Source organism: Bactrocera neohumeralis, unplaced genomic scaffold (genome assembly GCF_024586455.1).
Source record: "Bactrocera neohumeralis isolate Rockhampton unplaced genomic scaffold, APGP_CSIRO_Bneo_wtdbg2-racon-allhic-juicebox.fasta_v2 cluster09, whole genome shotgun sequence".
NCBI classification, from domain to species: Eukaryota; Metazoa; Arthropoda; class Insecta; order Diptera; family Tephritidae; genus Bactrocera; species Bactrocera neohumeralis.
In genome coordinates, this window is record NW_026089622.1 from 11,527,492 (window position 1) to 11,539,332 (window position 11,841).

Here is an 11,841-nt window from a genome sequence, read left to right on the forward strand (position 1 = left end):
AGAAGAAGACCAGGTATGTGAAGCCTATTACAAGTCCACAACAACAAGAAACGAACATGGTCGTTATGTTGTGCGACTACCATTCAAACCAACTTTCCCTGAAACCATAGTTTTAGGCCACTCTGGAATATCAGCAGTCCATCAATTTCTAAGCCTGGAAAAAAGCCTAATAAAGAAAAGTGAGCTTAAATCGGCAACGTATAGTCTTCCGCAAATCAAGTAATAGTCCAATCAGCGACTATAAACTTAAAACCGTCACCTTTTGCATCAATTGTGCCCTATTTGGCCATTAGAACATTACATGAAGTGGCACAAACAAATGCAACAAATTTGCCTTTAGCATTTTCTGTGTTGCAAACACAAACATACGTTGACGACATACTATCAGGTAGCCACAGTATCGCATTAGCATGCGAATCACTATCGCAAGTGATCAAAGCATTAAATTCTGCAGGTTTCCCCCTAAAGAAAAATACTTCAAATCACCCTGAAATTATAAAAGACATTAAGAAAGAAGACTTACTAGATACAGACTTCCATAAATTTGAAAAGGCTAGTACAACCAAAACTCTAGGGATTCAATGGAATGCGATAACAGATCAATTCTCATATACAATTGGGTCAATATCTGCAATGCCCGCCATAACCAAACGCCAAATACTTTCCTCGGTGGCAAAACTTTTCGACCCCGCAGGATGGCTTTCGCCAATAATGATTCAAGCTAAAATCCTCATTCAAGAATTGTGGCAAGATGGCACTGAATGGGATGAACAGGTAAAACCGTTACGTTTAGCGAAATGGGTTCAATTTGCTAACAATTTAAATACCATATCTGAAATTCGAATCCCTCGATGGGTAAATTTCACCCCTAACATTAACGCAGAATTACATGGTTTCTGTGATGCCTCTGAAAAGGCTTATTGCGCAACAGCTTACGTACGCACTCAGTACGATAACAAAATATCCTCACACCTCTTGGTAGCCAAAGCCAAAGTTGCACCTTTGAAGACACTCAGTCTGCCACGGCTTGAACTGAATGGTGCTCTTCTGTTAGCAAAATTAATTTCAATTATCGAAACCCATCTCAAATTAAACGATCATAAACTGTATCTTTGGTCAGACTCTTAGCATGGTTAGAAAAACCACCCTATACCTGGAAGACCTATGTATCTAACCGAATATCTCAAATCTTAGACTTAGTTGGCCCAGCAAAATGGCAACATGTTGCAAGTGCAGATAACCCAGCGGATCTTGGGACAAGAGGCTGCAAGCCACTGCACCTCACCAGCACTACACTCTGGTGGAACGGTCCCACATGGCTAACAGAATCCCCAGAATTCTAGCCTAAATCTCCTGCTCGGAATATCATACCTCCGGAAAGTCGGAAAATAGAAAATTTTCATGTCACTCCAGAAGAGGATGAGATTCTCCACAGATTTTCATCATTTCCTAGAGCACTAAGGGTAGTCGCTTATATGAACCAATTCATTCAAAGACTCAAACAAAAAATGAAAGGAGCACCAAATGATCCTTGCTTACAACTAACGCATTCCGACTTGCAACATGCCAAGGTCAGTCTAGTAGATATACACTAACTCGCTATTTCAGCAAAGAGATATCAAAGTTGCTTAAAAAGCGACCTCTCGAAAAGGGAAGCTCTCTTCTCGTCCTAAATCCATTCTTGGACTCTAAGGGATTAATAAGGGCAAATGGAAGATTAGCGAACTCCAGCCTTAGTTATAACGAACGACATCCCATCATTATTCCAGAGAAATCCCGTTTCACTTACCTATTTCTATCATATCTGCACCAGCTTACACTGCTTGGTGAGCATCGCTTAATGCAACAAATGGTCCGTCAAGAATTTTATATACCGCGACTAAAGCCACAAATCAAAAGGACGATTTTCATGTGTAAACCATGTACCATGTACAAACACAAAATGCGTACGCAGATCATGGCAGCTTTACCACCTGAACGCTGCAACTATGCTGTACCCTTTACCATCACTGGGGTTGATTTTGCTGGACCTTTCCAGATAAAGGCCTCCATGTTAAGGTCTTCTTCATTTAGAAAAGGGTATGTGGCTGTCTTTGTATGTTTTACGACAAAGGCAGTACACCTCGAGCTTTGTTCAGATCTGACTACTGCGGCTTTTCTCGCGGCATTTGCACGCTTTGTCGGACGACGCGGATTTCCTTCAAAAATAATGAGCGATAATGAAAAAACCTTGTCGGAGCCCAAAGAGCAACAGAGAAGGAGTTTATAAACTTCATGAAAGAAGTCTCCCCTGAAATAGTTAACAAATATGCACACCAAGGGATCGATTGGCAGTTTATACCTTCATGTTCTCCAGACATGAGCGGACTTTGGGAATCAGCAGTAAAAAGCTTTAAGTCCCATTTAAAGAAAACGGCTGGTAATCATTCAAATATGAGGAGTTTACTACACTACTCACTCGTATCGAAGCCTTATTAAATTCAAGACCCATATCACCCCTCTCGCAAGATCCCTCCGATTTCACAGCTCTTACACCAGGTCATTTCCTCAGAGGAGCTCCTCTTCTCGCCATACCTGAGACAGAAGGATACTCACTCACTTTAATAAATCGATGGGAAAGAATCAAGATTCTCCATCACGAATTCAGCCACAGATGGAAGGAAGACTATCTCAAGGATCTCCATAAGAGATATCGATGGAAAACGGCCCAGAAAGAAGCCAATACAGGAGAATGCGTCGTCATACAGGACGAATGCCATCCTCCAACAGAATGGCGACTAGGCCGCATTGAAAAGGTTCATCGAGGATCAGATGGTCACATACGAGTAGTCGATGTTCGAACACAAACCGGCATATTAACTCGACCAGTCACTAAACTGTGTTTTCTTCCAAACAGCGAAGAACAACTTCAACCAAAACCGCAAAATAACTCGCAAAATTAATCGAAAAATAATAAATCAATTCCGCTAATTCGAAATTAACCCGCCTTATAATCCGTACACAACAAATAAATTCAAACAAGCGCTTTGAAGATCAACGTATTATACATATACATATGTATAGATATGTAGCTACAACAACTACATTCTAATATTATAAACAAAATCAATTTAATACAATTTTATATTCCCATAGAAATGGACGTAGAGGAGACCCAAACCACCTCCAACACCATAAGGTCCGAAATCGCTATACCCAAAGCGTCGGCTGCACCCGCTCCAAGGACCAGGGTTATGCGACCACCGCCATCCACCGAAGCAGTCAGGGAGATGAGGGAAGAGCAGCTATTGGAGCCACAGGGGCCTCCATGTTGCAGCCTGTGCCATCGCCCACACGCCCTGATACGGTGAACCATTTTTAAGAGCATGAAGCCCGCTCAACGAAAACAGGTAGCAAGAGCCCATGGGCATTGCATGACCTGCCTGGCAGATGACCACGCCACCATAGAGTGCTGGGCCGACGGCGCCTGTCAATATTGCCAGAGGCCCCATCACACTCTATTTCATCGTTTTCCCCGCCGAGCCAATCCGTCGGAAAGTAGCACCAACACCCGTACCAGACCACGCAGCGATGCTATCCGGCGACGACGAAGCAGCCAACCAACCACCACACGTACACGGCCATCTCCGCCACGCCACGCTCATCGTCAGCACCAACGACGCTCAAGAGGGTTGAGCGCTGTACTTAACACACTGCAACAGCTGCAGAGGCTCCTAGCCGATTAACTCGCCTAGGGGGGACGGGATGTTCACATGAGCTATGAATTGCAACATCTCACATCGCATCACCTCACATCACGTCACGTCACAACACCTCATCACACAACATTTCACAGCATACACCAATACACACACGCATCAAACACAGTACTTAACACCGATCATTACTACAACACTACAACACAACAACCACACGATTATCAACGAGACGACTCGTAATCAGCATCTATTCACCACCCAAACCTTCAAAAGGAATTGATCCGACCGGGATCGGCCTCTTACCGTTTGCATCCGTGAAGCAAAGCAGTCGTCCGTGACATTTAGTTTTTCATTTTTTAACCGCAATTTTTTTCTTATTAAAACCGCCAAGTGACGGGAGTGAAGTGAATCACCAAGTTCGCCAACCGTGTGCAGCAGTGGGTTCCGCAGAACATCACAATAAAAATATACACATAGAGTATATATACATATATACCTAAATTTTGTAATTAAATAAATTTTATAACGAGTGTGAAAATCAGTGCGTTTTATTTTCGATCTCATACGTATACTATACCACCTAAGTATACTAGTGACATACGTTACTAAGATGTATCGTTAAACAAAGCATTGAAATCTTAAAAAGACGGTGGAGAATTTTTGGAAATTGGCAAGAGAGGAAGGTATCACCCCACAAAAGTGGAAGATTTGCTAACGTTTGTGAGGCGTTACATAACATTTGCATAAAATTTACAACAAGTTGCGACCCTCGAATTTGCGATTCTTATCACACACAAGAAATGGACACCGGGGCAAATAAAGTATTATTTAATAAATTTAATTCAAAAATGTATATGCCCTTAACCTTGTAAATAGTTTTATTTTTATTGTCAACTAAAATACAAAAATTTTGCTCACATATGTAAATAAATTTACGAACGACGATGCGAACGAATGGATACGTTTATATACTCGTTCACGTAAGTATGTCGTCATACCAGATTACGATAGAAGCGCTACGATCACGTATGTCATAATACGAAATACAGGCTTTTACGTGACGAGTGATACGTTCACGGATGTAACGATTCGACCCCTGAATTTTTTAAAGCTTTTATTTAGATATTGCGTATGAATATGGACCAAATTAGAAGCGTTAAGGCAATGTATTAATATAAAAATTTGGTGGGTTATAAGATCACCATCCTTTTCATATTTCTCTACATACTCTTCGGTTGAAGATTAGTTTTGCTTTTAAAATCATTTATTTAAATCACCACGCTATAACTCTTATAAATAAATCATTTTATGAAATTACCATAATATACCACGACCCGTTCATTATACATGAAACAAAATAATTTCACGCTATTCGAGATTAAAATTGTTTAGTAATAACTGACACTCTACTCGGCACTTTCATTAGAATTGCCTTCTGGCACTCCTGCAGCCCTTATATAGATCGTTACCAAACAAATTTCTCTGTCTATATGATTCTGGAAAGTTATAAAGGATTCTGTTTGATTCTGACATTCTTTTCACCACATTGAAAAAAGTGGAAAAAATTTGATAATAAAACGCATTTCTTCAACTTCACACTTCAAATGAACAAAAGAGGATTCATGGACAAGTAAATACTTTAGTTTTAGTTTTAAATAATTGTCAGCCTAGTACAGTACAATCTCACATAAGCGGATACTAGTAGGACCAATGATTTCATTATAAAACCAAAACCAAAAGGCTAATTTTGGGTGCAACCGAACATTTTGTACTCTTACAACTTGCTAGAATGTAACGCTGGGAAATCCCTTAAGATGTAAAACGTCAACAAACAGTCGTCGCACTCGTGACTAGACGTGGGTACCTGTTGTCGACCTTACCCCACGGCGCTGAAAAGCACAAGACAATGCCAGGCATTTTCAGTACCAATTGGCAGAGTGGAATGGACACACTAACCACTTTGGTAGAGTTCGAGGCACTTCACTCCACTGACAAAGTGTCAGTTTTTTCCGCATTTGGGTTTTAACCACAACCACCACGATACTCCCCGAGGGTCCGTCGTATGAGCAGGTTAGAACGAACTTCAAGGTCTCTTGCTCCCCGTGGTACCAGACTTAAGTATCCGGTCAGACCTCGTAGCCAAAACTACCACCAGTTGAGCTTCCATACAGCTCTGGACTGGTGGCCAGGGGTTGGACCCCATACATACACACACCAATCATACAGAATCTAACCCTAATTCCCAGTTAACCGCCTTCGCCGCTTAAACAATTCACGCGCAAACGACTCTTACTGTTCGGTATTCCGACTAGTGGAGATCACACCACTAACACCTAATCGTTCATCAGTTCAGCTAATCCCCATACCACCCAAATCCCTAATGTTCGAGTACATCGGGCACTCTGCAATTAGATGCGACCAATTATCTATCCCCGCCCCACAAAAACACTCAGACTTATCCGATAGGTGCCTCTGATGCAAAAATGCATTCGGAGGCCCATGCGCCTTATGCAGAAAACCCAGACTCAGACAAAATCTGAAGTCTGGGTTCTCCTCAACGAACCCAACATTCAGAATGTACTCGTACGTCACTCAGCCGTTAGGACTGTTGTCGGTTCTAAGTATCCCTCCCTCTCCACATCATTGTCAGAAATCTAGTCATTCCTCAGCAATGACACACTCAAGCCCCTTCTTAACCTCAATGCAACAGCACGCTGTATGAGACCCCAACCACTACTCAAAATGCGGCTTATTTTGCCTACGGTTGATCTCCTACCGCCCGATCTAGCTCAGACCTCGAACGACTTTCGACCATAAGAAGAAGGTCGTCCACATGCTCACAACATTTACGGAGTGGCTCGAGCTGCCCGAGCAGAGTGTTCATCACACGGTTCCAAATATCGGGTGATTTTTAAGAGCTTGATAACTTTTTTTTAAAAAAACGCATAAAATTTGCAAAATCTCATCGGTTCTTTATTTGAAACGTTAGATTGGTTCATGACATTTACTTTTTGAAGATAATTTCATTTAAATGTTGACCGCGGCTGCGTCTTAGGTGGTCCATTCGGAAAGTCCAATTTTGGGCAACTTTTTCGAGCATTTCGGCCGGAATAGCCCGAATTTCTTCGGAAATGTTGTCTTCCAAAGCTGGAATAGTTGCTGGCTTATTTCTGTAGACTTTAGACTTGACGTAGCCCCACAAAAAATAGTCTAAAGGCGTTAAATCGCATGATCTTGGTGGCCAACTGCCCATGCATCCCAAAAAATGCACTGTTTGGTGTGGTTTGTACGCTGGTGGAATCATTGGACCGGAGTTTTTCAAAGATGCTGTTGGACGCAACGTTACGGTGAATGGCGATCGCTATCGTTCGATGCTAACAAACTTTTTGTTGCCAAAAATGGAAGAACTGAACTTGGTTGACATGTGGTTTCAACAAGATGGCGCTACATGCCACACAGCTCGAGATTCTATGGCCATTTTGAGGGAAAACTTCGGAGAACAATTCATCTCAAGAAATGGACCCGTAAGTTGGCCACCAAGATCATGCGATTTAACGCCTTTAGACTATTTTTTGTGGGGCTACGTCAAGTCTAAAGTCTACAGAAATAAGCCAGCAACTATTCCAGCTTTGGAAGACAACATTTCCGAAGAAATTCGGGCTATTCCGGCCGAAATGCTCGAAAAAGTTGCCCAAAATTGGACTTTCCGAATAGACCACCTAAGACGCAGCCGCGGTCAACATTTAAATGAAATTATCTTCAAAAAGTAAATGTCATGAACCAATCTAACGTTTCAAATAAAGAACCGATGAGATTTTGCAAATTGTATGCGTTTTTTTTTAAAAAAAAGTTATCAAGCTCTTAAAAAATCACCCGATACATACAAACCAAAATCTGTCGATCATTTCAATCATCGAAGCATGTGTTTGCATCACTCCGGATATTTTCTGCTGATACGAACGTTCATAAACAAATCAGGCATAAGCTGATCGCTAGTGATTCAAAGTTGTTCTATATCGCTGATTTGAAGACAAACAGTTCGCTTCGTGTACATGAACTGAACTGACAGAATCAGACCAGAGAACATAAAACATAGAGAAGGTGCAAATGGAATTCTGTATGATGTTCGATTGAACGGGTAACAGAGCTTATAAGATTGTGACACGGAATTTCACCATTCTCGCTGCTATTTAGCAGAATTGAGCACGTGCAATGGCAGAAATACATATCTGAAATGCAAAATAACGTTTCATCAAAAAATTCGAAATTGAGTGTCTTATTGATTACGCTTCACTACTTCAAATTACATACATAATATTACATATGTTCAACATTTTCAGGTTCTGCACTCAGATATAAACCAGTTTTAACCAATATTAAATTTTTTTTCACTCATGTTCCATTTTATTTCGTGTTTCACTCACACCATTGTAAATTTCCGAAAATGTTTTTACGTTATTTTGCATTTCAGGTGACGATATGTAAAACGACTGAATTCATACGAGAATGAATAAAGAGAAATGCTTTGAAGAAAAATATTCAAAGTCATACAAAGAATATAAAGAAGCATTCTCTGAGTCACATATGCGTGATTATCTTGTATCATATGAACCATTTTTTTTCAGAAAAATGATAAAAATTTTAATTTTTTTACAAAATCGTGAAAAATTAGGTAAAAAATAATTTAATTATATTTTGTAATTTTTAAATTATTTCAAAAAAGTTATATTTATTTCGACTATTACAAAGTGAAGATGTGTCAAATGAACTTCAATTCTTCAAAAAAAATTGATGACCTTCATGAAATATGCATATTCGCATTATTTCGTTATCATTACCATATTTACACCAATAGAATTTCTATGGCGTATATGTACATAGGCACATTTGTCCGTATGTTTACGAAAGCAAATGCGAGCCACATACATATGTATGTACATACATTCATAATAACAATTGTCGCACGCATCTTTCGCATCTCTGTTGTCACGGTCAACCAATGGCCGAAACAGGCGTTTTGTCAAAGAGTCAAGTGCTGAACACATTGAGCACGGCAGACTGCAAGCGACATCTGTCAAATATTAAAATACACACGTTCTTATGGACACAGTTATGTAGTTGTGCAGCTGCCTCAATAACTGTGTCACTAAGAACGTGTTTTTTTTTTTTTTTTTTTTTTTTTTTTTTTTTTTTTTTTTAAGTAGGAGGAAGCATCGAAAGCCGACGTGCGGGACTTTAACCCGCTAAACCTAACCTACTCCCAACTCCAGACTCTCCCACGGAACCACCAGATAAGGTATTACTTCATGGGAGTGACAAGACATTTTACGTCTCCTCTATAGCACGGACGGACTGGCGCCTATTCTGCTGTACCTGTCTTAATATTGTCGTGATGGAAGCTGCCGCTTCGCGAACAGCTTTCCACTTCTCAGAGGACTGACACATAAGTGCAGTCAAACTTTCCACCATTAAACTACCACCTAGTGCTGTTTCTAACTTTTCCCTTGTTTTTTGAAACCGAGGACAATAGAAAAACACGTGTTCAGAGTCTTCTATTGACTCCGTACACATCGAACAGTACGGACTGACGTCATTTTGAAATTTATATAGGTAGCCTCTAAAGCACCCATGCCCACTTAATATTTGGGTGAGGTGGAAATCCAGGTCCCCATGTTGTCTACTTATCCACGTGTGGATGTCAGGTATGAGTCTGTGGGTCCATCGTCCTTTAGTTGAGGTTTGCCACCGTTGCTGCCATAGAGTTATGCTCTTATTTCTCTCTTCTCTCTTTTGGGTTTCTGTGATTGGCGCTGATAGTTCATATAGTCTCGCGAACTCGTCTCCCTGGATGTCTATAGGCGGCATACTAGCTAATACTTCACTAAGAACGTGTGTCTTCTAATATTTGACAGATGTCGTTTGCAGTTTGTCGTGCTCATTGTGTTTAGCACTTCAATGTGTCGAAACACTGACGCGACGATAAAGCGCCACAACATTGTGTTGTTGGTAGAAAATCCAAGCTGTGCCGAAAAAAATAAACGAATGGCCGCCAATTGTCACCGCTTCCCTTGCCGCTGTACAGCTCCGCCAACAAACCAGCGTAAATATGTATGAGGATGTATGAGCGTGCATACATATCGACGCTGATTTTTGCGAGACACGGAAAAATACTTCAGAATAGACAAATATTGTAAATCGACAACGGCTATGTTGCCACTTTTGTTACTTCTTTCTGTGAAGAAGCATCCGAAAGATGTTCAATTTATGATTTTTAGCTTTTGCCATCGTCGCGAAAAGACGCTTGTTGGCAAAGGCATGTTCGGGGAGATGTTAAGGCGTCTGTTTTTATGAATAAGCGAGGTCGGTTGTGGAATTTGCGCCTGCGTTTATTAATGAAATTGTTCTTGCTGTAAAATTTACTACATTTGGGCTTCGCCAATTCGGCTGCCATATTGGCTTGCCATGCTTATGCTATTTAGGCAATTGTTGTTTTTGTAGAACAATGCTTCAATTTTTTGTTGGTGACATATTCACATGTGTACGCATATGTTTGTTTGTATGCTTCTGCCTTATTTGTTCGGCAATGTATACAAATATATGTTCATATAAGTGTAAATGAATGTATATGTACATGCAGATCAATCCGCGCACATGTTAATTGATAAGTGATAAAATCATGATTTGAATTTCTGAATGCGCACATGCGTATAAGTTAATACAACACCTATCAACAATTCGACAACATAACTTGCGCAACTACTACATAACTTACTGACTTAAGCAAATCGCCGCAGCAGTCTCAGTAACAACGACTTGACTTCCGGCACGCGCAGCTGAAATGCTTATGCACCTTCACAAGCCAATTCCTGGAAGTGCATCACGCCACCACACTGCAGGCTAGACGGAATTTAGGTATAAAATTATGTTAAGCACTAATTTTAGTCACATTTTATGTCAATCAATAAAGTAACGCGGTCGCGCTGCCATCCATGCAGCACCGTTGTTAAACACGAAAACAATTTTGTTTTTTTTAGCTTTGTCAACGAGAGAAAGCTTAACTGGCGCCCGAGCGAATTGCAAGCGAGCGTAAAGCTGTTTGTACTAAAAGTCACGTAAAGTGCAAGGACAACTTAGATGCAAAGGAGCGTAAAGCCGCCTGTATCACGCGCAGTGTAAAAGTGTAAAAACTTAGCTAAAAAGTTAGGCGTAAAGCTACTTTGCTAAAAACAAAAAGCGTCGATCGGTCGGTTCCTTAGTAGCTTAGGCAAAAAGGAGACATTACGTGTCGGCCTAAGATCGCGGATATAAAAAAAAAAATTTTTAACTAGAATAATAACAAAAAAAACTGTAATAAAGTGTTGGAAAATAAAGAAGAAAAATCTATGTAAACAATATCCCTAAACGATCAAGGATAAAATAAGAAGTGAATGTGCAAAAAAAAACTGTGAGAAAAATCTATCCTTAAATGAACAAAGGATAGTAAAAATATTTGACTTTCAATAAGAAGTGAACTATTAAGCAAGTTCTGTGAGCAGCGTGAAATTCTACATCAAAATAGTGCTGCTACCAAATCCTATTGAGCATTGAATGTGCGAAAAAAAAACTGTGAAACAAGTTGATAGAAGAGAAAAATCTAAAAGTGAACTATAAAACAAGTTCTGTGAGCAGCGTGAAATTCTATATCGAAGTAGTCCTGCTACCAAATCCTATTGAGCATTATAATCACACTATCAACTCCATCAACAGAAGTTACAACAGCATCAACAGCTTTAACTACAGAATCCGTAACGAAGGAAGAAAATACAAGCACAAAACCAGCGCTACGAGCAGTGAGTCGGTGCTATATTGTTTATTATTACTAAATATATTTATAATTATATACATAGTATTTTGTAAAAATGGCAAATGCCAATAACCTAGTTCGTCCACCAATTCTTTCCTCATCCCAAACTTCTGTCGCCCCCCCACAATCTGCTCAGTTATCAGTAGATGATTTGACTAGGCTAATATCGACAATTGCCACAGACATACTTAGACAACAAGGACCACAGGTAGTACAGTCAGTACTTAACCCCCCTCCGTCGCAAGTAGTAGACCAACAAATCGAGGATAGACATAGGAACAATTTAGGGGAATTAGATAA

General features: G+C 40.2%; 1 pseudogene; it reads left to right on the forward strand.

Annotated features, from left to right (window-relative positions):
• Window positions 1–3,137: 3,137 nt before the first annotated feature.
• LOC126764560 (uncharacterized) lies at window positions 3,138–4,116 on the forward strand (annotated as a pseudogene).
• Window positions 4,117–11,841: the final 7,725 nt, after the last annotated feature.